Source organism: Microtus pennsylvanicus, chromosome 16, assembly GCF_037038515.1.
Source record: "Microtus pennsylvanicus isolate mMicPen1 chromosome 16, mMicPen1.hap1, whole genome shotgun sequence".
Taxonomy (NCBI): domain Eukaryota; kingdom Metazoa; phylum Chordata; class Mammalia; order Rodentia; family Cricetidae; genus Microtus; species Microtus pennsylvanicus.
Window position 1 is genome coordinate 49,577,886 of NC_134594.1, and position 25,861 is coordinate 49,603,746.

Consider the following 25,861-nt stretch of genomic DNA (forward strand, 5'->3'; position numbering starts at 1 on the left):
GAGGCCAGCCTTGTCTACAAAGTGAGTTCCAGGGACACAGGGAACCTCTATGTAAAAAAACAAAACAAAACACACAAATAAACTAATAATAATAATAATCTAAGAGCTCAATTAATTGACTTCACCCAAAATTCAAAAATAAAAAAAGAGTGTGTCTGACTGATCAGTGAAAGGACTATGTGGGCCAAGGGGATGCCACAATTGTGGCTTGGTGAGAGGGAGGAACTGGGTGAGGGAGGGAGGGAGGCCTGCTTTCTTAGGGTTCTTTTTCAGTAGTTGTGTTTGTACAACCCCACACCCCACTTCTCATACTAAATACCGAGTCTGAGAAAATTAAAACAGCCGTGGAAAAATTCCCACTTGGATGTCTGTTCCTGCCCTGTAAAACAAGAACCACAACAAAAATATCCATATCTAAGCAGGCCAATTAAATTGTAGCCTCACCCTTTAAAGGTTCTAGCTGTTGGGAAGGGCTGGTGACCTTGAACTTTACTAGTCTCTGAAATCTGCCTTCTCACTTTTACCAGGTGCCCTCAGGGGCCAGGAGTGGAGGCCAGGGCCCCTGCTACAGGAGATTTCCTAGATCGCCTACAGCCGCTTAGGATTCCTGGGCCTGCTTAGAGAAAGACACAGGACACATGAGACACAGAGAAAAAATTATTTTTTTTTTGGTTTTCTGAGACAAGGATTCTCTGTAGCTTTGGCACCTGTCCTGGAACTGTAGACGACCAGGCTGGCCTCAAACTCACAGAGATCTGCCTGCCTCTGTCTGCCACAGAGAAAATTACAACAGCCATGGAATAATATGAAAAATTCTGATTTACGCCAGGCAGTGGTGGCGCACGCCTTTAATCCCAGCACTTGGGAGGCAGAGGCAGGCAGATCTCTGTGATTTTGAGACCAGCCTGGTCTACAAGAGCTAGTTCCAGGACAGGCTCCAAAACCACAGAGAAACCCTGTCTCGAAAAACCAAAAAAATAAAAATGAAAATAATAAGAATAAAATAAAATGTTAAAAAAAAGAAAAATTCTGACTTTGATATCATTTCCAGGAATACTGATGCAGTGAATTATTTGGAATATTTTCACTTCCGACGGAAAAAAATAAAAATGTCAATTTATTGATTTCTTTTTGAGGGTCTCTTTCCCACCAGGATGGTTTGCACTTGCTGGGTTGTTGAAGATGATCTCCTGATCCTTGTATTCCCAGTTCCTGAGTGCTGCCGGCAGGACAGACATGGGCTCACTATACATTCGAGTTTTTTTTTTTTGTTTTTTGTTTTTCGAGACAGGGTTTCTCTGTAGCTTTGGAGCCTGTCCTGGAACTAGCTCTTGTAGACCAGGCTGGTCTCGAACTCACAGAGATCCACCTGCCTCTGCCTCCCGAGTGCTGGGATTAAAGGCGTGCGCCACCACTGCCCGGCTACACTCGAGTTTTTGATGCAGTACTGAGAACCTGGAGCCCAAAGGACAAGGCTTCAGCTTCCCCTGCCCCTCTGACATAGGCCAGATACATAAATGATTACCCAGATTTTATTTAAATCTCTCAGTGTGGCTTGTGTATGTGGGGGAGACAGGGAAGGTATCACATTTCAAAACATTTTCATAACTGCTCTTAGCACTGCATTCTTTTCCATTTATTTTACTTTTATTTGAGAGTGTTTCCAATTGTGTAGGGCTTAGTTAAATTTCAATTTCTTAAGGAATTTTTTTATGATTTTCTTAACTTTATTTTATGTGCAAATGTCTGAAGATGTCAGATCACCCAGAAACTGAATTTACAATCACTATGAGCTGCCATGCAGGTGCTGGGAATTGAACCCAATTTCTCTGGAAGAGCCGCGAAACTAGCTCTCCAGGCTCTTCTTAATTTAAAAGTTTATTTATGTGTCTCTGGGTGTGCCTGTGACTGTGTTTGTTTTGTGTGTGTGTGTTGTGGGGAGGGGTTGTGTGGGTGGTGGCTTTTGGCCTCACCAGACAAAGGCATTCAAGAGCACTGGCTCCATATTTAACAGAAACAGGATCATTGGGAGTTTTAGGACAGCCTGGTCTACAAGAAAGGAGCTAGTTTTAACAACAGTCTCCAAAGCAGCACAGAAACCCTGTCTCATAAAGCAAAACACAAAACCAAACCTATTTGAGAGAGAGAGAGAGAGAGAGAGAGAGAGAGAGAGAGAGAGAGAGAACAGCTAGGGCTGTTACACAGAGAAACCGTGCCTCAAGAACTAACTAATAAAAGAAGGGGGACAAAAGCAAGAGAGTAAGAAAGCAAAAAAATCAAGCAAGCAAGCAAGAAGGAAAGCTAGACTGAAACCCTGTCTCAGAAAACAAAAAATAAATAAATAAACTAATAAATGAATGGATAGATAGATAGATAGATAGATGATAAAACACCTCCAAGATCAGGGAGACCAAAGCAGGCAGATCACTGTGAGTTTAAGGCTACTTTGTCCTGCAGATTGAGATTCAGGACAGGCAAAGTGACACAGGAAAAACTTGTTTTCAAAAAAAATGTGTTTAGTGTAAGCCTTTAATGCCATCACTAGAAGGCAGAGGCAGGCGGATCTCTGTGAATCTGAGGTCAGTCTTGTTTACAAAGTGAGTCCCAGGGCATACAAGGATACACAACGAAACCCCGTGTTGCAAAACCACAAATAAACAGATAATAACAATAAAAATATTTGAGAGTTCAAATAATTGACCTCATCCACAATAAAAAAATATAAAAATAAAAATATCAAAAGCATTTGAACGGGGGCTGGAGAGATGGCTCAGCGGTTAAGAACATTGCCTGCTCTTCCAAAGGTCCTGAGTTCAATTCCCAGCAACCACATGGTGGCTCACAACCATCTGAAATAGGGTCTGGTGCTCTCTTCTGGCCTTCAGACATACACACAGAAAGAATATTGTATACATAATAAATAAATATTTATTTAAAAAAAAACATTTGAACGCATAGGCACAGGAGACCGCTTCCTAAATCTAACTCCAGTAGCACAGACTCTGAGAGAAACAAAATTAATCAATGGGACCTCCTGAAACTGAAAAGCTTCTTCTGTAAAGCAAAGGACATGGTCAACAAGACAAAACGACGGCCTTACAGAATGGGCAAAGATCTTCACTAACCCCACATCAGACAGAGGTCTGATCTCCAAAATATACAAAGAACTCAAGACATTGGTCATCTCAAGAACAAATAATCCAATTCACAACATGGAGGTACAGACCTAAACAGAGAACTCTCAACCGAAAAATCTAAAATGGCTGAAAGACACTTAAGGAAATGTTCAACACCCTTAGTCATCAGAGATATGTAAATCAAAACAGCTCTGAGATTCCACTTTATACCTGTAAGAATGGCCAAGATCTAAAACACTGATGACAACTTATGCTGGAGAGGATGTGGGGAAAAGGGAACACTCCTGCATCGCTGGTGGGAATGCAAGCTGGTACAGCCCCCTTTGGATGTCAGTGTGGCGATTTCTCAGAAAATTAGGAAACAACCTTCCTCAAGACCCAGCAATACCACGTTTAGGTAAATATGTAAAGGACACTGAGAGAAACAATTAATAAGTGAGACCTCCTGAAACTGAAAAGCTTCTGTAAAGCAAAGAACATGGCCAACAACAAAACGACGGCCTTACAGAATGGGAAAAGATCTTCACTAATCTCCAAAATACACAAAGAACTCGAGAAATTGGTCATCCAAAGAACAAATAATCCAATTTTAAAAAATGGAGTACAGACCTAAACAGAGAACTCTCAACAGAGGGATCTAAAATGGTTGAAAGACACTTAAATGTTGGGTCGAGAGGGGGGTGGGTCATGCAAAGATGAGAACACCACCAAGTCTAATAAACAAAAAACAAACTTAAAAATAAAATCACACCGCGAGTCACAGAAGCTTATCAGCTTGCTGAGACCACAGGCAGAGTTTGGGCTTCTGACACTGTGGCAAAAGGCCGGTTTCTGAAACTCATTTTTATAGTAGGGGTATCACAGGGCGGTGGTGGTGCAAGCCTTTAATCCCAGCACTCTAGGAGGCAGAGGCAGGCGGATCTCTGAGTTCGAGACCAGCCTGGTCTACAGAGCTAGTTCCAGGACAGGCTCCAAACCACAGAGAAACCCTGTCTCGAAAAACCAAAAAAAAAAAAAATTATGTTTCTCTGGGTGTGCCTCTGTGTGTGTGTGTTGTGTGTGTGTGTTTATTGGGTGGCTTTTGAACTAACCAAAATGACTGGTTCCATATCTGGCCAAGAGGCATGTGGATCTCTGGAGTTTGAGGCCAGCCAGCCTGGTTGACCAGAGCTAGTTCCAAAGACAGGCTCCAAAGCAACAGAGAAACCCTTCCTTGAAAATAAAAACAAGAACACAAACCAAAAATAAAATAAAACATAAATTAAATGAGTGAGTGAGAGAGAGAGAGAGAGAGAGAGAGAGAGAGAGAGAGAGAGAGAGAGAGAAAGAAATGTTGATTTGTTGATTTACAGACAAGAAATAAGAAAAAACAAAACCATAATACAAAACCATAATGTTACCAAGATGACAGCCTGGTTTATATAGTGAGTTAAAGGTATTATACAGAGAAACCCTGCACCAATAATAATAATAATAATAATAATAATAATAAAAGAAGAAAACAGAAAAAAGCAAGTAAGGAAAAAGAAAGGAAGGAAGGAAAAAACAGGTGTTTTCCTTTTTTTCTTTGTTTATCTCAGGTTATTTTATTTTAATTTATTTTTTTAATTGCAGCAGCAGCAGTATATTTTGGGCAGCACATTTCTTTATTCTCAGTTCTCAGCCCTCAGAAATCAGGAGAGGCAGAAACAGTCAAATCGCTGTGAGTTTGAGGCCACCTTGTTCTGCAGTGTGAGTTTCAGGACAGGCAAAGCGACAGACACAGAGAAACCCTGTCTTAGGGGGGAAAAGTGTGTTTAGTACAGGCCTTTAATTCCGGCACTAGGAAGCAGAGGTAGAGGCAGGGGCAGCTAGATCTCTGTGAGTCTGAGGCCAGCCTTGTCTACAAAGTGAGTTCCAGGGACACAGGGAACCTCTATGTAAAAAAAAAAAAAAACAAAACACACAAATAAACTACTACTAATAATAATCTAAGAGCTCAATTAATTGACTTCACCCACAATTCAAAAATAAAAAAAGAGTATGTCTGACTGATGAGTGAAAGGACTATGTGGGCCAAGGGGCTGCCACAATTATGGCTTGGTGAGAGGGAGGAACTGAGGGAGGGAGGGATGGAGGCCTGCTTTCTTAGGGTTCTTTTTCAGTAGTTGTGTTTGTACAATCCCACACCCCACTTCTCATACTAAATACCGAGTCTGAGAAAATTAAAACAGCCGTGGAAAAATTCCCACTTGGCTGTCTGTTCCTGCCCTGTAAAACAACAACCACAACAAAAATACCCATACCTAAGCAGGCCAATTAAGTTGTAGCCTCACCCTTTAAAGGTTCTAGCTGTTGGGAAGGGCTGGTGACCTTGAACTTTACTAGTCTCTGAAATCTGCCTTCTCACTTTTACCAGGTGCCCTCAGGGGCCAGGAGTGGAGGCCAGGGCCCCTGCTACAGGAGATTTCCTAGATCACCTACAGGCACTTAGGATTCCTGGGCCTGCTTAGAGAAAGACACACCACACGTGAGACGCAGAGAAAAATTTTTTTTTTTTTTTGGTTTTCTGAGACAAGGATTCTCTGTAGGTCTGGCACCTGTCCTGGAACTGTAGACGACCAGGCTGGCCTCAAACTCACAGAGATCTGCTTGCCTCTTTCTGCCACAGAGAAAATTACAACAGCCATGGAATAACATGAAAAATTCTGATTTACGCCAGGCGGTGGTGGCGCACGCCTTTAATCCCAGCACTTGGGAAGCAGAGGCAGGCAGATCTCTGTGATTTCGAGACCAGCCTGGTCTACAAGAGCTAGTTCCAGGACAGGCTCCAAAACCACAGAGAAACCCTGTCTCGAAAAAGCAAAAAAATAAAAATGAAAATAATAAGAATAAAATAAAATGTTAAAAAAAAATTCTGACTTTGATATCATTTCCAGGAATACTGATGCAGTGAATTATTTGGAACATTTTCACTTCCGACAGAAAAAAATAAATATGTCAATTTATTGATTTCTTTTTGAGGGTCTCTTTCCCACCAGGATGGTTTGCACTTGCTGGGTTGTTGAAGATGATCTCCTGATCCTTGTATTCCCAGTTCCTGAGTGCTGCCGACAGGACAGACATGGGCTCACTATACACTCGAGTTTTTGATGCAGTACTGAGAACCTAGAGCCCAAAGGACAAGGCTTAGCTTCCTCTGCCCCTCTGACATAGGCCAGGTACATAAATGATTACCCAGATTTTATTTAAATCTCTCAGTGTGGCTTGTGTATGTGGGGGAGACAGGGAAGGTATCACATTTCAAAACATTTTCATAACTGCACTTAGCACTGCATTCTTTTCCATTTATTTTACTTTTATTTGAGAGTGTTTCCAATTGTGTAGGGCTTAGTTAAATTTCAATTTCTTAAGGAATTTTTTTATGATTTTCTTAACTTTATTTTATGTGCAAATGTCTGAAGATGTCAGATCACCCAGAAACTGAATTTACAATCACTATGAGCTGCCATGCAGGTGCTGGGAATTGAACCCAATTTCTCTGGAAGAGCCGCGAAATTAGCTCTCCAGGCTCTTCTTAATTTAAAAGTTTATTTATGTGTCTCGGGTGTGCCTGTGCCTGTGCCTGTGTTTAGTTTGTGTGTGTGTGTTATGGGGGGGAGGGTTGTGGTGGGGTGGCTTTTGACCTCACCAGACAAAGGCATTCAAGAGCACTGGCTCCATATTTAACAGAAACAGGATCATTGGGAGTTTTAGGACAGCCTGGTCTACAAGAAAGGAGCTAGTTTTAACAACAGTCTCCAAAGCAGCACAGAAACCCTGTCTCATAAAGCAAAACACAAAACCAAACCTATTTGAGAGAGAGAGAGAGAGAGAGAGAGAGAGAGAGAGAGAGAGAGGGAGAGAGGAGAGAGAGAGAGAGAGAGAGAGAGAGAGAGAGAGAGAGAGAGAGAGAACAGCTAGGGCTGTTACACAGAGAAACCGTGCCTCAAGAACTAACTAATAAAAGAAGGGGGGAAAAAGGAAAAGAGCAAGAAAGCAAAAAAATCAAGCAAGCAAGCAAGAAGGAAAGCTAGAGAGAAACCCTGTTTCAGAAAACAAAAAAATAAATAAACTAATAAAGGAATGGATAGATAGATAGATAGATAGATAGATAGATAGATAGATGATAAAACACCTCCAAGATCAGGGAGACCAAAGCAGGCAGATCACTGTGAGTTTAAGGCTACTTTGTTCTGCAGATTGAGATTCAGGACAGGCAAAGTGACACAGAAAAAAACCCTGTTTTCAAAAAAAATGTGTTTAGTGTAAGCCTTTAATGCCATCACTAGAAGGCAGAGGCAGGCGGATCTCTGTGAATCTGAGGCCAGTCTTGTTTACAAAGTGAGTCCCAGGGCATACAAGGATACACAAGGAAACCCCATGTTGCAAAACCACAAATAAACAAACAGATAATAACAATAAAAATATTTGAGAGTTCAAATAATTGACCTCATTCACAATAAAAAAAATATAAAAATAAAAATATCAAAAGCATTTGAACGGGGGCTGGAGAGATGGCTCAGCAGTTAAGAGCATTGCCTGCTCATCCAAAGGTCCTGAGTTCAATTCCAGGCAACCACATGGTGGCTCACAACCATCTGTAATAGGGTCTGGTGCTCTCTTCTGGCCTTCAGACATACACACAGAAAGAATATTGTATACATAATAAACAAATATTTATTTTTTAAAAAAAAGCATTTGAATGCATCAGCACAGGAGACCACTTCCTAAATCTAACTCCAGTAGCACAGACTCTGAGAGAAACAAAATAAATCAATGGGACCTCCTGAAACTGAAAAGCTTCTTCTGTAAAGCAAAGGACATGGCCAACAAGACAAAAGGACGGCCTTACAGAATGGGAAAAGATCTTCACTAATCTTCAAAATACACAAAGAACTCGAGAAATTGGTCATCCAAAGAACAAATAATCCAATTTTAAAAAATGGAGTACAGACCTAAACAGAGAACTCTCAACAGAGGGATCTAAAATGGTTGAAAGACACTTAAATGTTGGGTCGAGGGGGGGGGTCATGCAAAGATGAGAACACCACCAAGTCTAATAAACCAAAAACAAACTTAAAAATGAAAACACACTGCGAGTCACAGAAGCTTATCAGCTAGCTGAGACCACAGGCAGAGTTTGGGCTTCAGACACTGTGGCAAAAGGCCGGTTTCTGAAACCCATTTTTATAGTCGGGGCATCGCAGGGTGGTGGTGGCGCAAGCCTTTAATCCCAGCACTCGGGAAGCAGAGGCAGGCGAATCTCTGAGTTTGAGACCAGCCTGGTCTGTGGAGCTAGTTCCAGGACAGGCTCCTAAGCCACAGAGAAACCCTGTCTCGAAAAACCAAAAAAAAAAAAAATTATGTTTCTCTGGATGTGCCTCCGTGTGTGTGTGTGTGTGTGTGTGTGTGTGTGTGTGTGTGTGTGTTGTGTATCTGTGTTTATGGGGTGGCTTTTGAACTAACCAAGATGACTGGTTCCATATCTGGCAGAGAGGCAGGTGGATCTCTGGGAGTTTGAGGCCAGCCAGCCTGGTTGACAAGAGCTAGTTCCAAAGACAGGCTCCAAAGCAACAGAGAAACCCTTCCTTGAAAATAAAAACAAGAACACAAACCAAAAATAAAATTAAACATAAATTAAATGAGAGAGAGAGAAAGAGAGAGAGAGAGAAGAAATGTTGATTTGTTGATTTACAGACAAGAAATAAGAAAAAACAAAACCATAATACAAAACCATAATGTTACCAAGATGACAGCCTGGTTTATATAGTGAGTGAAAGGTATTATACAGAGAAACCCTGCACCAAAAATAATAATAATAATAATAAAAGAAGAAAACAGAAAAAAACAAGTAAGGAAAAAGAAAGGAAGGAAGGAAAAAACAGGTGTTTTCATTTTTTCTTTGTTTATCTCAGGTTATTTTATTTTAATTTATTTTTTTAATTGCAGCAGCAGCAGCAGCAGCAGTATATTTAGGGCAGCACATTTCTTTATTCTCAGTTCTCAGCCCTCAGAAATCAGGAGAGGCAGAAACAGGCAAATCGCTGTGAGTTTGAGGCCACCTTGTTCTGCAGTGTGAGTTTCAGGACAGGCAAAGCGACAGACACAGAGAAACCCTGTCTTAGGGGGGGGAAGTGTGTTTAGTACAGGCCTTTAATTCCGGCATTAGGAAGCAGAGGTAGAGGCAGGGGCAGCTAGATCTCTGTGAGTCTGAGGCCAGCCTTGTCTACAAAGTAAGTTCCAGGGACACAGGGAAACTCTATGTAAAAAAACACACACACACACACACACACACAAATAAACTAATAATAATAATAATCTAAGAGCTCAATTAATTGACTTCACCCACAATTCAAAAATAAAAAAAGAGTGTGTCTGACTGATCAGTGAAAGGACTATGTGGGCCAAGGGGCTGCGACAATTATGGCTTGGTGAGAGGGAGGAACTGAGGGAGGTAGGGAGGGAGCCCTGCTTTCTTAAGGTGTGTTGAGTGAGAGAGGAGGAAAGCCTCATTTGTATACATGGATAGCCGGCAATCCCAAGACCACATACTGAAAAGATGGCAACACTTGAGGTGTTCGCATATCAAGCATGACATGTTTTGTTCAAAAACCTGTGACTTTCTAATCAGTGACCTGGAGACTAGAAGGAAGTGGTGTTCTGTTCGACCAGTATGCTAGAATTAAGCAAACCAGTTGAAAACAACAGATATAATTTAATAATTGAAAACGGGAAAACTCACACGACTGGGGTAAAGTTTCCCATGTCCAAAACAGGTCTGGAGAACACCATGCAAATGGAGCCAAAGAGAGCAAACTCACCCAGATTCCCAGGTTTTCTTCCCTGGCCCCAAGCAGCCACACCCTAGATAAAAGTGATTGGCTGAGCTTCCCCATCAAGATAGCAACTTCCTCTAAAGGGTGATGACAGAAAAAGTTAAATCAGTCTCTTATCCATTGAAAACATTCTTCATGCCTGAAGGTGACATAGATATTTTAGGAAAGAAAGAAAAGTAAGAGTTCCAAGAAAAAGCAGAAATACACAAATATAAACAATCAGAAATTCTTCAGGCTGAAGGAAAAGAATACCAGAAACAACAAATAAAGACCATCAGAGGGCTTGAATGTCATCTTAATACAAAGTTCCCTATTTCCACCTTTTTTCCTTTAAAATACACACAGGGCCTGGCAGGATGACCCAGCGCCTACAGATGTTTGCAGGGACCAAGATGGCCTGAGTTTGCCTCCCTGGTACACTGAAAAGGGAGAACTGACTCCTAAAATTTGCCCGCTACCTCCATGTGTATATTGTGACACACATGCATAAAAACATGTGCACAAAATGTAAAATATATGTGAATGTTTAAAAGAAAATTATGATATTTTAGGAATGTTTAACACATATGCACATGAATTAACTATAGTGTATTGTATAATAAAGAACACTAGAAAATGGCAAATGAATTTCTATTGTTAAAAAGTTTTGCTATTGACATATGATCTCACCCTGTATCCCATACTGGACTGAACCTCACTATATGGCACGGCCTGGCCTCAATCTTATATGAAACCATCTTGATCCTGGGATTACAGGTGTGAGGCACCACACCTAACATCAAGATTTACTTTCTGGAAAAAGGGGACAAAAAGCAATACTGGGTAGAATATAAAATACTAAGGACATATAATTTATAATCACTAAAACATATCAAGTTAAAAATAAGAATTGGAGAAACAAAATATGAGGGGGATAAGAGTGCAAATGATAAAGATTAGAACGTCACAACAGATACGTTAGCTGTTAATGCATCAAACACTGCAAATGAAGGAGGAATATTTTCTGAACATTAATACCTTATCAGTAAGATAGAGAGTTTAAGAAGTGTGTTTGAGGGCTGGGAGGATGGCACAGCAGTTAGCATCACTGACTGCTCTTCCAGAGGACCCGGGTTCAATTCCCAGCACCCACATGGCACCTCACAGCTTTATGTCACTACAATTCCAGGGGACCTGGCACCCTCACACAGGCCTATATCATGCAGGTCAAACACAAACACACGTAAAATAAAAATAAGTAATTCTCTTTAAAGTTGAAGAAAAAGATGCTGGCGACAGTGGTGAATCTATCACTGCCTTTAGACTCATTTACTGCTAGTTGCTGGGAATAGCTGCTGCCCTCAGTTCAGTTTAGTCTACTTAGATTGTTGGTGGAGTTTGCAAGTCTGCTGCTTGAGCACTTAGCTCCCAGCAGGTCGCACTGTTGGAGGAGTGTGTGGAGCATCCCAGGCCTGTAGCACGAGGGCAGGGCCTTTGAAGGCTGTTACACTTACCACTCACTGAATCTGATCTGTAAGCTTTGTATCCTGTCCATTGCCACATGAGGAGTCTCCACCATGTGCCGTGGTCCCCATTAACAGCACCGTGATGGCATTGGTGACACTTTTCCTGGGCAGGGAACCCATGTCAGACCAAATTGTGGGTGAGGATTTTACATGAACAGGGGTGATTCTAAAGCACTTGCACCACTAAAAGCCCACTCTCTCATGGGTGAAGACTCATGGAATCTGCATCTATCTGAATCTCCGGAGGAGGTGGATGACTCCAAAGCAACATTGTTCTCCAGACCCAACAGAGCTGATGCACATAGGACCTCACAGAGACTGTGACATCACTAAAGAGATCTGCAGGAGCTCAAGCCAGATAAAATCTCAGCATGGAGGAGGGGAACTGGTCACAAAGCCCTACACCTAGCCAAGTGGCTATTTGTGATTGATAGCTGCTTGGAGAATGAAAACAATTTTCTCAATGGAGTTACACTGGGTATGGCAAACACAGCCCAGGACAGGCCCCATGCCCAGTAGTTTCTAGTATAAATAGGACTTCATGATTTTGTTTTTGACTTATAAACAGACTGTTTTGTTTGTTTTAAGCAAGAGAAAGAGCATGATGTCAAGTTGGGAGGAGTTGGGGAAGGGGGAAAATATGATAGAAATAAAGGTAAAATTTAAAAATAAGGAAAAATTAAAAGTAAAATATATATGATGACGAGGTGCTGAGGAGATGGCTCTTGCAGAGGACCTGACTTCAGTCCCAAGACCCCAAATGGTGGCTCACAACTGCCTGTTATTCCAGTTCCATGGCATATGACAGCATATTATGTCCTCAGTGGGCATATTCACAGACACACACGCAGGGAAAATATCTGCACACTTAAAATTTAAAAAAAAAACAAAATCTGAAATAATAATAAGATATATCTGTTGATCTGGATAGTGCCATTAGCTAGAGACCTGAGTTCAGTTTGAAGAACCTACGAAAAGCCATCTGTCACTCTGAGGCCACCCTGGGCTATTCAACCCGTGTTACATAGTAAGACATATATACGCACAAACACAAACACACACACACACGTTCTCCACATAGTCTGTACATTTATATATTTACTTCACCATTATAGTGATTCCATATCATCGGTATTGTTACCATCCACATTGTACACAAGAAACGAAACGCCCAGAGAGACTGAAGAAGTAGCTCCCAAGTCATAGAGCAACTAAGATGTTACCCATGTTTAAGTCATGCCTCCTAGTCATCCTGATCATTGTGAGGTCAGGAGGCAACCTGGGCCCTCAGTGTTTAACCATATGAAGGAGGCAGTAGATACAGGAAACTGAGAAACACCCAAGATGGCACATTCACGGCTCATGTCCTAGACTCTGACAACTGCTTGCTCTCAGCTCTATGATTTGGAAAAGGATCAGAAAGTCGAGGCAGGGGATCCCAGGTGTGCCAGGTACTGGTTCTCAGACTTTATTCACTGGAAGGGGTATATGAAAGAGATTATATGAGTGTGTGAGGGGAAAGTGCATGGAAAATTGTTTGTCTGCCTCCCTAATTTCCTGCAGTGGACCAGTACACAGTCTACCTGTGCTTGGAAATCTTGACCCAGCCTGAAAAGAACAGAAAAGCTTCTCGCCAGGATCTCTATTTTCATCAGGTGCTCGAGGATGTGAATGACACACGGAATGTGCATGTGGGGCCCGGCAGTGAGGACAGTAAGGACCATGAGCAGAAAAGGAGAAGAGCCAGGAATGTGAGAACAAGACACCCAGTCACTGTGAGGAGCTGCTCAGATACGTTTCCTGGCAATTGTTGTCACGTTATCCACAGTGGGTGCTATGATGCATAAAACTGATGTCACAAAGCTCCTGAAGACCAGTGCTGGATCCATGAATTCATGTGTTCCGGGTTGAGACCAAGTCTCCACCCATCTAGCCATAGTCTTGAGGAGATAGGAACCACAGGAAGGGCCTTAGCCCTGTGCTTCCTGCTTCCTATTCTGGAGGGCTTCCTGGCAAGAGATGGGCACCCCTGGGAGTCAGAGAACCTGACAGGACCTGCTCTGGAGGGACCATCTCCTTTCCTTGGCCAGAAGGGACTGGCAATACACCCTGCTGCTCTCCCCTCTGTTCAGCATCCCTGGGGCCCTTCTCAGCCTGAATAACCCCTCATTCTTACCTTCCAGGTTTAAGGTCTGAGGATTCTGCCTCCTCCCCAGGCTGAAGCCATCCATCTACTACTGCAGTCGGCTTCAGTGCCCTTCACGTCACGACCAAATCAACTCGCTCTGTCTCCACGGTCCCAGGTAGGCTGAATTGCCCATTCTTGCTTAAAGGGCATTATTGTTGGTCAGGCCTGAAACATGAGCAAGAAAGAAACTTCCAGATGGCTAGACTCACACTGACTGGTGTACTTGTTTCATCATCTCTTTCCACTCAGCATGATTCTGGGTAGCCTGTGCTGGTTGTCACTGGCTGCTTTCTTCTCTGAGAGCTGGTGCACTGCCCCAAATGAGCTGAGGAATAACGAAGATCTGAGCCAGATGTCCGGACACCAACCTGTCACAATTGTGCTGAACTAAAGAGACTAAAAGACCTAGGATTTGGAGTATGATGGCAGTTGCCAGTGAAGCTGTTAGGCATAAGGTGAGCTCTAGCAGAGAACAACAGACCACAAAAGACAGGCCATAGAACAATGGGTAGGCAGGGTAAGGTCCTGAAATGGCATAAAGATAATGGTGTTGGCCTCCCTGAGATCAAGAGAGAAGGAGATGGCAGTGGGAGACTCTGGAAGGCCCAGCTCAGGACCTTCCAAACAGGAAGTGATCAACAATGGGGGACGGTGGTCCATATTAGCTGGATCAGATTAAAACAGCCTCAAGACTTCCTCTGCAAGGTGGCATGTAGAGAGCTCTAACCCTTTCCCCAGTAAACTTTCAAGTTAGCTTTGTCTTTTCTTTCTTTTTTTCTTTCTTTCTTTCTTTCTTTCTTTCTTTCTTTCTTTCTTTCTTTCTATCTTCCTTCCTTCCTTCCTTCCTTCCTTCCTTCCTTCCTTTCTTTCTTTCTTCCTTCCTTCCTTCATTCTTGTTTATCTGAGTTTTTCTGTGTATCCCTGGCTGATCTGGAACTTTCTCTATAAACCAGATTGGCCAAGAACTCAGAGATTCATCTCCCTCTGCCTCCAGAGTTCTGGGATTAAAGGAATGCACCACCATGCCTAACAAACTTCAGCTGTTTCTTAAACTTCTTTACATATTCTTGCATCTTATACACCTACTTACTTATAACAGATTGAATTATAGGTAACCTGGGCTTCTGAGGAAGCACAGCCTTTTCCAAAAAGTATCCATTCTAGGGAGAGCACAAAGGAGAGATGGACAGTGAGAAGAGAAATTTAGGGCCTGTGCCTACCAGGATCTAGGTTGCTGCATGTCGAATTGGCTATATTACTTGCCTCTTTGATTGCTCTGCTTACACTCTTGAGTACTTGACCAACTACTGCATCCTATTGGAATTCTTCCCTTTCGAAAAGAAGAAGGATCAAATGAAGAAATGAATGAAGGAAAGACAGACAAAAAGAAGAAAGGAAGAAAGAGTGCTGCTAAGGTCAAGACCAGAGAAAAACAGAGATCCTCTCTGCTTCCTAAGAAAAACCAGTGAGGTAACTGGAAGTAGGGTCAGGAGACAGGAATTAAATAGGGTAGTATCACCTGATTTCTTAGCACTGATACCTGAATTAGATAGGGTAGTATCACCTGATTTCTTAGCACTGATACCTGAACCTCCTTTCAGGCAAATCAAATTAGCATTTGAGCATAAGATCCAAAATTCACTCACTCTCTCTCCCTCGCTCTGTGTGTTTGTGTGTGTGGGTGGGGGGGGTATTGTGAGGTTGTAGTGGTGTGTGTGGTATGTAAGCTCCTAGTATGATTTCCTGATGTGTCCAGGAAGGAGAACCTCCACACCAGATGATCAAATGTGTGTGTGTACGTGTGTCTGTGCACAGTCACGCGTGTCTCTGCACATTTGAGGTTGATGCCTATATACAGGTTTGAGTGTGTTTTCTCGTGTCTTGTCCACTTTTTTTCTGAGACAGAGTCTTTCATTGGCCTGAAGCTCACAAAATAGGGTAAGCTGTCTGAGCAGTAAACCCCAGGAACATTACGTATCCACAGTTTTGTGCTGGGATTCCACAACTGGAGTTTTATGTACATTCTGGGGATTGCAAATCAAGCACCTTGTTAATTGAGCTTTCCCCTCAAATCCTAGGATGAAGTTTTAATTGGGATACAAAATAATCAGTTAGAAATGTGGTTTTTAAAAAGTGGATTTATTTTTTTTAAAAAAGGTGGGGGGGTGTATTCTGAAAACATTGACTTTGATCCTGAGTTCTAAGTGTTTTCCAAATCAGCTAGGGCTCCAAAAGACCAAGGTATTATTCCACCAAAACCCAAGTTGGTGAGCCAAAGAGTTTAAAACTTACAGCTAACAGATGAGGAGTTACTTACAGGAGCAAAGCAGCGACACCACAGAAAGTCTGACTGCAGCAAGGAAAGATTCCTTCTCTGTAGCCAGATAGATGGAAGTGCCTGCCCGTCAGTCGACCGTTCACACTCTCAGTACTCCAGTGTCTCCAGAGGCTACAGAAACACAAGTAACTGGGTCAGAATCACACAGAGATGACAAGGAAATACTTCGAGGAGAGGCTGGAATATCAGGTGAGAGTCTAATAACTCCCACTCCAGGTTAAATGCCCTTGTATAAAGAACCATCAGCAGGCCGGTGGTGGTAGGGTGTGTAACAAGGAAGCTCAGTAAGTCGTGGAAAGCAAGCCTGTAAGCAGCATTCCTGCCATGGCCTCTGTATACTGGTATATTTGTGTTAAAATGAATAAAGCTTGCCTGAAAATAAGCGGGCAAAGCAGCCACACTCCTCAGCTATACAGGACCGCGGTGGGGTGGGGGGAGCAAAACTTTAATCCCAGTGCTCAGGAGGCAGAGGCAGGCAAGTCTCTGAGTTCAAGGCTATTCTGGGCTATACAAGATTGATCCAGAAACAGATATCAGTGTTTGGGAATCACACATGTTTAATCCCAGTACTGGAGAAGGGGAGACAGGAGCAATATGAAGAGCAGAGAGAGGAATATAAAGGGGGAGAGACAGGAACTCAGGAGTGTGGAGTCTGATAATTTGTGGAGACAGGATCATCACCTTGAGTCTGAAGACTTGGTAGAGGTCAAAGGTCTCTCTAGTGGTTGGCTGCTTTGTATTTCTGATCTTCAGCTTGGACCCCAATACCTGCCTCTGGGTTTTTATGATTCTGCTACACCTCTGCTTTGATTTCTGCTTCGAGATTCCTTCCTTGATTTCCTTACATGATGAACTAAAACTGGAAACTTAAATAAAGCCTTTCAATTTGATTTTGACCATAGTGATTACAATTTAAAACTAATACAGCATATTCCCAAGTGGGGGATAAACTAGACACCCTTAAATCTCATATATGGGCCATCCATAATCTTCAGCGTGACACATACCCTGCATTAAGAGCCCCAAACCACCATTAAGGCCACTTGCTTTGAAGAATTTTTTTTTTAATTTTAGAGATTTATTTTACGAAAAAGTTGCAAAAATAAGACAGAATATTCCCAAATGCCCTGAACCTGGTTGATTCTTTTGTTACGATTTTGAGTGGATGTGTCACAATTGTTGAGCCAATCAAGGCATTCCTAATTACTAAATCCATGGTTTATTCAGATATCCTTATCTTTTACCATTACTCTTTACCATTGTCCATTAGTGTCTCCCACGAAGACACTAATTCATACAGCAGTGGTTCCCATGGCTTTTTGTAAGACATATATTTGTGTTGAGGAATCATTTATACTTCTAGGGTAAAATGAAACGTTAGTGTGTTGCATCCTTCCCTACTGTCTTTATCTCAATGGAGTCACCTTTGGGAAGAGCATGATGAGGCTTCCATGAGAAGTTCTTTTCTGAAGTACATCACCTCCATCAAGGTTGCAGAGAACATCAAGTTCTTCATGTTGTATATTGTTTATTTTATAAAAGCTCCCTCCAGAAATGGAAGCCTCACAGACATGGTGGCTGTCCTTGTGTTAATGTCGATTTACCACAGTGTCAACTGAGAGGGAAGCCTCTAATGAGAAACTGCCTACATCAGATGAAGAGGTTGGTCTTTGGACACATGTGTGTGTGGTTTCCCTGATTATTAATTCACAAAAGAGGTCCCGGTCCGCTGTAGGCAATACCATTCCTAGGGAGGAGGCTCTAGGTTAGATAAATGTACCAGCGAAGCACGAGCCTATGGGCAAGCCAGAGAAGGGACTAGCTAATGTAAGACTTTAAAGACAATCCTGAAGCCATTTCTGACTATTCTAAATCCTCTCAGCCTCCGTGCCATAGTGCTTCCCCTCCTCCCCTGGGAACTAAGGACCTTATAGCTACACACGCAGGTACTCAGTTCCTGAACAATTACCCATATACGTACGTTTTGATTCAGTCCCCTGGGAAACGGGGTCAAAATGACCTCTGACCTCATATGATCTGGCAACAGCTTTCTAGTCAATTATTGGTAATAGCCCTTCTGAATGAGCCATTCACAACCCCCCTTGATTCTGTGGCCTTCTCCTTTAAAAGTAGCCTGTGCACAGTATTCGAGGTCTCTCGGCTTCCTGAATGCTGAGGGACCCTGTCATGACAGAATTAATAAAATCCTCATGCCTTTGCTTCAGCTATGGTGTGAGAGGTGGTCTCTGGCGGCGACTCCTCCTCGGTGTTTGGTCGCTGGAGTCCACTCTTCCTTCCAGGCTTCCTTCCTCCAGGTTCTTGCCTTGAGTTCCTGCCCCGATTTCCCCAGTGAGGAACTGTTACTTGGAAGCCTGTGCCAAATAAACCCTTTCTTATCTAAGCTGATTTTGTGTTGGAGTGTTTTAGAACAACGCCAGAAACTGCTACTGTGGCCCACTCTGTTGGCAGACACATGCAAAGGAAGGCACATTCCAGACTAGTCTGGGCGACATAACGAAACACTGAATCAAAAACTAAAACCCAAACCGTGGTGATAACCACGAAATGAAAGTGTAAATCCACTCTTAGGAATACAGGTCGCAGACCAACATTATTCTGATGTGTCATGTTATGCCAATGCCTGTCTCTGATGTTCATTCTCTCCTCTCAGAGCCATCGAAGTCCTCCCGTCTCTTGGGCATTCTCTAATACTGCTGCAGGTATGAAGTGAATTGATCTACCATGACTTCCTTTAAAGGAACCATGGAATTGATTTTTCATGTGTGTCAAGTGAGAGAGGAGGAAAGCCTCATCCCAAGACCACATACTGAAAAGATGGCAATCCCTTCCATACACTTGAGGTGTTCGCATATCAAGCATGACATGTTTTGTTCAAAAACCTGTGACTTTCTAATCAGTGACCTGGAGACTAGAAGGAAGTGGTGTTCTGTTCGACCAGTATGCTAGAATTAAGCAAACCAGTTGAAAACAACAGATATAATTTAATGATTGAAAACGGGGAAACTCACACGACTGGGGTAAAGTTTCCCATGTCCAAAACAGGTCTGGAGAACACCATGCAAAGAGAGCCAAAGAGAGCAAACTCACCCAGATTCCCAGGTTTTCTTCCCTGGCCGCAAGCAGCCACACCCTAGATAAAAGTGATTGGCTGAGCTTCCCCATCAAGATAGCAACTTCCTCTAAAGGGTGATGACAGAAAAAGTTAAATCAGTCTCTTATCCATTGAAAACATTCTTCATGCCTGAAGGTGACATAGATATTTTAGGAAAGAAAGAAAAGTAAGAGTCCTGAGAAAAAGCAGAAATACACAAATATAAACAATCAGAAATTCTTCAGGCTGAAGGAAAAGAATACCAGAAACAACAACATCCTTTTGTGCAAATAAAGACCATCAGAAGGCTTGAATGTCATCTTAATACCAAGTTCCCTATTTCCACTTTTTTTCCTTTAAAATACACACAGGGCCTGGCAGGATGGCCCAGCGCCTACAGATGTTTGCAGGGACCAAGATGGCCTGAGTTTGCCTCCCTGGTACACTGAAAAGGGAGAACTGACTCCTAAAATTTGCCCGCTACCTCCACGTGTATATTGTGACACACATGCATAAAAACATGTGCACAAAATGTAAAATATATGTGAATGTTTAAAAGAAAATTATGATATTTTAGGAATGTTTAACACATATGCACATGAATTAACTATAGTGTATTGTATAATAAAGAACACTAGAAAATGGCAAATGAATTTCTATTGTTAAAAAGTTTTACTACTGACATATGATCTCATCCTGTATCCCATACTGGACTGAACCTCACTATATGGCACGGCCTGGCCTCAATCTTATATGAAACCATCTTGATCCTGGGATTACAGGTGTGAGGCACCACACCTAACATCAAGATTTACTTTCTGGAAAAAGGGGACAAAAAGCAATACTGGGTAGAATATAAAATACTAAGGACATATAATTTGTAATCACTAAAACATATCATGTTAAAAATAAGAATTGGAGAAACAAGATATGAGCAAATCACTTTTCATAAGGGATTTAATGAATATGATACAGATCAAGACCTCGCTGGCCACAACTTGAAATAATTTAAGTAGAAACAAATAAAAAATACACCAGATCAATGAGACAAAAAGTAGGTTATTTTATATAATAAAGATAGACAAACCCCTATGCATCCTATTAAAGACGAGAATAAAACATCCAAAGTAACACAATCAGAAATGAAAAGGGATACATGACAACAGACACTACGGAAATCCACAGAATACTTAGATCATACCAAAAAAACCAGTACTGCACAGAATTGTAAAACATAAATGAAATGGACACTTTTGTGGGTGAGTACCATTTACATCAATTAAATAATGCCTAGGTGAACAATTTCAATATGTATATACTCTTAAAGGAAAAAGAAGCTCCCGTAAAAAGTAAACAAAATATCCCAGGACAAATGGTATTAATGAAGAATTCCATTACAACTTCCATACTCTTCTAAGAGCTGCACATAATATAAACAGAAGGAACATTGCCAGAACTCTTTTTATGACTATGCAGTAAGATTGTCGCAAAAACAAAAAGAATCAACCGAGGAAGAGAATAAAAAACTAATCTCAATATTGAACATGAATGCAAAAATACTCTATCCCATCCTAGCTTGCCACCAAGGACTCCTATCCATCTGGAATGTGTTGATGTCCATCACCACAGTCTACTCCAGGGTGGAGTAGATATAAGAGACTCCAGATCTAAGAAAACTAAGAGAAGACAGACCAAGAAAAAACCACAAGCACAGAGATAGCCACAGCAAAGACCATACCAAGCAGGCAAGACTCTCCTAACAGGATTGGTACAAATGTGCATGCATTTATGTAAGAATACCTCCAACAATTTGAAAGACAGCATGATAGTATGAGAAGCCAGGGAATATACAACAGGAGAATTTGAACACCCTAATCCAGAGGTAGTACAAGAAATAGACTTTAAACATAAAATTATGAAAAATATAGGGACCATCAAAAAGAATGTAAAAAAACAACTTCAAACAAAAGGATGAGAAGAATGACAACAACTCTGAAGAAATGAGAAATCTATCAAAGAATCCCTGGGAAAGGAAACCAAGAAAAAGCAATCAAACTGGTAATGGAAAGATTTCAAGACTTGAAAACTGTAATGGAGGAAAAGGATTCAACAAAATTAGAGAATAAATCTTTCCCAACCTAAAAAATGATATTCCTATTAAGGTAAAAAAAGCATACAGAACACCAAATAGACTGAAACAGAAACCCTCACCGCATAATAATAAAAACACAAAAGATACAGTATTAAGAAAGAATATTAAGAGCAGCAAATACTTTATACTCACAGCAGGAATATATCATCAGGATGAAGTATCAATACCAAATATAAATTTCAGTAATATAAAAGCACCCACATCACTAGAAATAAATTTATGCCCGAAACCACACTAATAGTAGGAGACTGCAGCACTCCTCTCTCAATAATGGACAGGTCAACCAGACAGAAACATAACAGAGAAATAAGAGGAATAATGGAGATAATGGAATAAATGGACTTCATAAATATCTGTAGAACATTCCGCCCTAATAGTAAAGCATATATCCTCTCACCTACTCATAGAACCTTCTCGAAAATTGACCACATACATGGATAACAAAGTGAATCTTATATGACACAAAAAAATTTTGCAGAGGCAGGCAGATCTCTGTGAGTTCTAGGCAGGACTGGTCTACAAGAGCTACTTACAGGACAGGAACCAAAAGCTATAGAGAAACCCTGTCTTGAAAATCCAAACAAAAAAAAATGGTAGGGGGGGTGATTGGGCTGGAGAGATGGATCAATGGTTAAGAGCATTGCCTGCTCTTCCAAAACTCCTGAGTTCAATTCCCGGCAACCACATGGTGGCTCACAACCATCTGTAATGATGTCTGGCGCCATCTTATGGCCTGCTGACACACACACAGACAGAATATCGCATACATGATAAATAAATTACCAAGAAAGTAAATATTTAAAAAAATTTTGCAAGCACATGAGCATTATCAGATGACCATGGATCAAAGTTGAAGTATAACAACTGTTATTACACCAAAAACAGACAAACTCATGGAAAGGGAACAGGCAACCACTAAACCGTACCTGGGTCAGGGAAGAAATAAAGAAATGAAAGTATTCCTTGAATTCAAAGAAAATAAAGACACAACGTAACCAAACTGAAAGTGGCCCTAGGAGGAAAATCCATCTTCTCAGCATCTCATGAAAAGGTCTATAAAGCTGACCACACTGTGGAACAAAGTAAACATACACAGAAAAAAACTGGAGTAATACACTGTGTCCTATCAAATGACCATGATTTAAAATTAGAACTTGACAACAACAGTACTATCAGAAATCCTACAAAACAATGGAAATTGAACAGCAAACTACTTAACCACGCATGGACCAATGAAAAATAAAATAAATACTTCCTAAAACTCAAGAAAAATGAAGGCACGTTGTACCCAAACCTATGTAACACCATGAAAGCAGTGCCAAGAGGAAACTTCCTAGCACAAACAGAAAGCTCACACTAGTGACTTAACAACACATGTGAATGGTCTCGAAAAAAAAAAAAGCAGACATGACCAGAATACGTAGAAACAGAAAATAAAAAAATTGAGGGCAAGGCGGATCTCTGTGAGTTCGAGACCAGCCTGGTCTACAAGAGCTAGTTCCAGGACAGGCTCCAAAGCCACAGAGAAACCCTGTCTCGAAAAACCAAAAAAAAAAAAAAAATTGAGGGCGGAAATAAATTGAAACAAATAAATAATACAATGAATCAATGAGACAAAAAGCAGGTTATTTGACAAAATAAAGAAGATAAACAAACCCTAATGCAAACTAATAAAAGACAAGAGGGAACATCCAAACTAACACAATCAGAAATGAAAATGGATACATGACAACAGACACTAAGGAAATTCACAGAATCCTTAGATCGAACCACAGAAACCTGTACTCCACAAAATTGTGAAACATAAATGAAATGGACAATTTTCTGGCTAGTCAACATTTACCTAAAATAAAATGAGGCTTGGATGAGCAATTTAAATAGCCATATACTCTTAAAGGAAATCGAAGCTCTCATCAAAAGCAAACCAAATATCCCAGGGCCAAATGGTTTTAATGAAGAATTCCATCAGAACTTCCTGTACTCCTCCAAATGTTGCACAAAATATAACCAGAAGAAACATTGCCAGACTCGTTTTATGAGTATGCAGAGTCAGGGGAAAAATTCCTGGAGATCTGACAGCCAAACTAGCGAAAAAAGCAAACTCCAGATTCAATGACTCACCTTAAGACATACTGTGGAGAGCAACAAAGGAGAACCCCTGATGTCAGCCTCAGGCATCCATACATGCATGAACGTGTATAACCATGTGCACCCCATTCCACATACACACACACCTAAGAATTTTCTCTGGATGTACTTTGTAGCATTCCTTGGGTAAGAATATGACCTCATACCTATTGCAGGATAATCAAGATCAGAGTTCTATTAACTTTATTATCAAAAAAATCTTAGCCAGGCGATGGTGGCACACGCCTTTAATCCCAGCACTCGGGAGGCAGAGGCAGGCAGATCTCTGTGAGTTCGAGGCCAGCCTGGTCTACAGAGCTAGTTCCAGGACAGGCTCCAAAACCACAGAGAAACCCTGTCTTGAAAAACCAAAAAAAAAAAAATGAAAGAAAGAAAAAATCTTATAGATGTCATCTCTCGCCACTTAAGTACAAACTCTCCCCTATAGCAGAACTACATCATAGGAAATGAATATATCAAATTGTATTTATACCCCCGGGCTCCACACCACATGATTAGTTTGTTGGGCACAAATTATAATGATCATACTTCCTGTTTCTTGGAAGTTTGAGAAATTACTACATCATCACTGATACTACCTAGGAGAAAATGTTCTGCAAAAATATAATAGTCACTTTCAGCTTCTAAAACTTTTAAGACATTTATCTTTGGTCATATATAAAATACTGACCACTATACTAAGTGAAGAAACAAAAAAAAAAAAAACATATATGAAACTTTTCAAGTAAGAGTCTGAAATGCCTATGAAAACGGGAGCATTTCTTCTGGGTAGGTGCTGGCTGCTTCAATATGTTTAGACTCTGAACATTAAACCTCCATGGAGGCAATACTAACTGCAGAGCTCACTACACTGAGTCTGGCAGTTCTATCATACTACAATTAAAAGTCCTAAAAATACCAAAAGAGAATAATCATGAAAAACACTACAAAGTTTGAGTGAAGCGTTTCTATATTAACATCAACAAATGCATGAGGTCAATTTTTAAATCTGAAAAATTACATGGGGCTACTGAGAGAGCAAGCGTATTTGCCTTCATGAAGGATTTTTATTTAATTTAGACTCAATTCATTCTTCTTCTTCGCTGAGAATGTGGAGGGCATGGCCAAGCTTAACCTTTGATCTCCGCATAACCAATAAGGAGGAAATAAGCACCTCTACCAGGAAAAGGAAGAGTGAAGAGATGCAGCAGAGCAGGGATCTGCAACTAGCTGACCATGTACTAACGACCCAGGTAAAAACTAAGCTTTATGAAAGTGAGGGTGGAAAGAGTCCTAGGCTCTAAGATGGCTCATATGACAGGCACACCAGTGGATGTCATGCTCCCTGATGAGGACACTGCACATGGGCATCTCAACGCTGGCAGTGGTCCCAAAGTCTAGAAGTGTTTTACCCTAAAAGCATCAACTGCAATCAATTTCTAAGTCTGTTTTGCCTCTGTCCATGACAAGAACCAACTTGTTCCAAAATTCTATAAAATGTTTTTTCATGTTAAACTCTGCTGTTTACAGAAAACATGAAAAAACAAGGACATGAATGCTGCTATCACATGATACTCATAATATTTTCAATCTCAAAGCCTTCGGGTCCATGAAAGAAACCAACACCGATGAAAGTCGACTATTTCAGGATGAGATCAGTGATGGCTTACGGCGAGTTGTCTAAAGGACAATTTCTGTCTTTGTGACACACACCCAGTTAATGTTAAACTAAAACAAACTCAGGTAGTAAGTGAACTAGGACAAAATATGCTTAAGACAGTCTAAAATTGTATAAAGACAGTTCACTAATATGTCTAAGTTTCTTTCTCATTTCTCTTCAAAGGAAATCTGTCATAAAAATACACACATTTTATCAAACACACTACACCAACACATACACACACGATACAAACACACTACACACACCATACTACACCAAACACATATACATACACACATCACACACTACACCACACACATACACACACCACACACACACTACACCACACACACATACACACCACACACATTACACACCACACACATACATATATACACAATACACATCACACTAAACCACATACATACACACATCACACACTCCACACTATACCACACTACATCACATGTACCACACACATACATATACACACCATCCACATCACACACATCTACACACTACACCACACACACATACCTACACACATCACAATACACCACACACACATACATACACATGACACACACCATACTACACCACACTAAACCACACACACCATACACACACATGCACACACTATAAAGAATCTTAAAGCATTTAGACATGGGCATGGGCATAGTGGCACACACCTTTAATCTCAGCACTTGAGAGGCAGAGGCAGGCAGATCTCTTTGAGTTCAAGGCCAGCCTTGTCAACATAGAGAATTTCAGAACAGTCAAGGATA

At 41.1% G+C, this 25,861-nt stretch overlaps 1 long non-coding RNA gene across 7 annotated transcripts in view; it reads right to left on the bottom strand.

The window, feature by feature from the left end:
- Positions 1 to 25,861, bottom strand: part of LOC142836401 (uncharacterized) — a 62,004-nt gene that overhangs the window by 17,462 nt on the left and 18,681 nt on the right. For 5 of the 7 annotated variants that reach the window (XR_012908064.1, XR_012908067.1, XR_012908063.1 and 2 more), the window contains exons 2-3: positions 16,005 to 16,136; positions 13,676 to 13,852 (exon numbers count right to left, since the gene is read on the bottom strand). This is a non-coding gene — a long non-coding RNA (uncharacterized LOC142836401). The other 2 variants (XR_012908066.1, XR_012908068.1) reach the window with 2 other exon arrangements.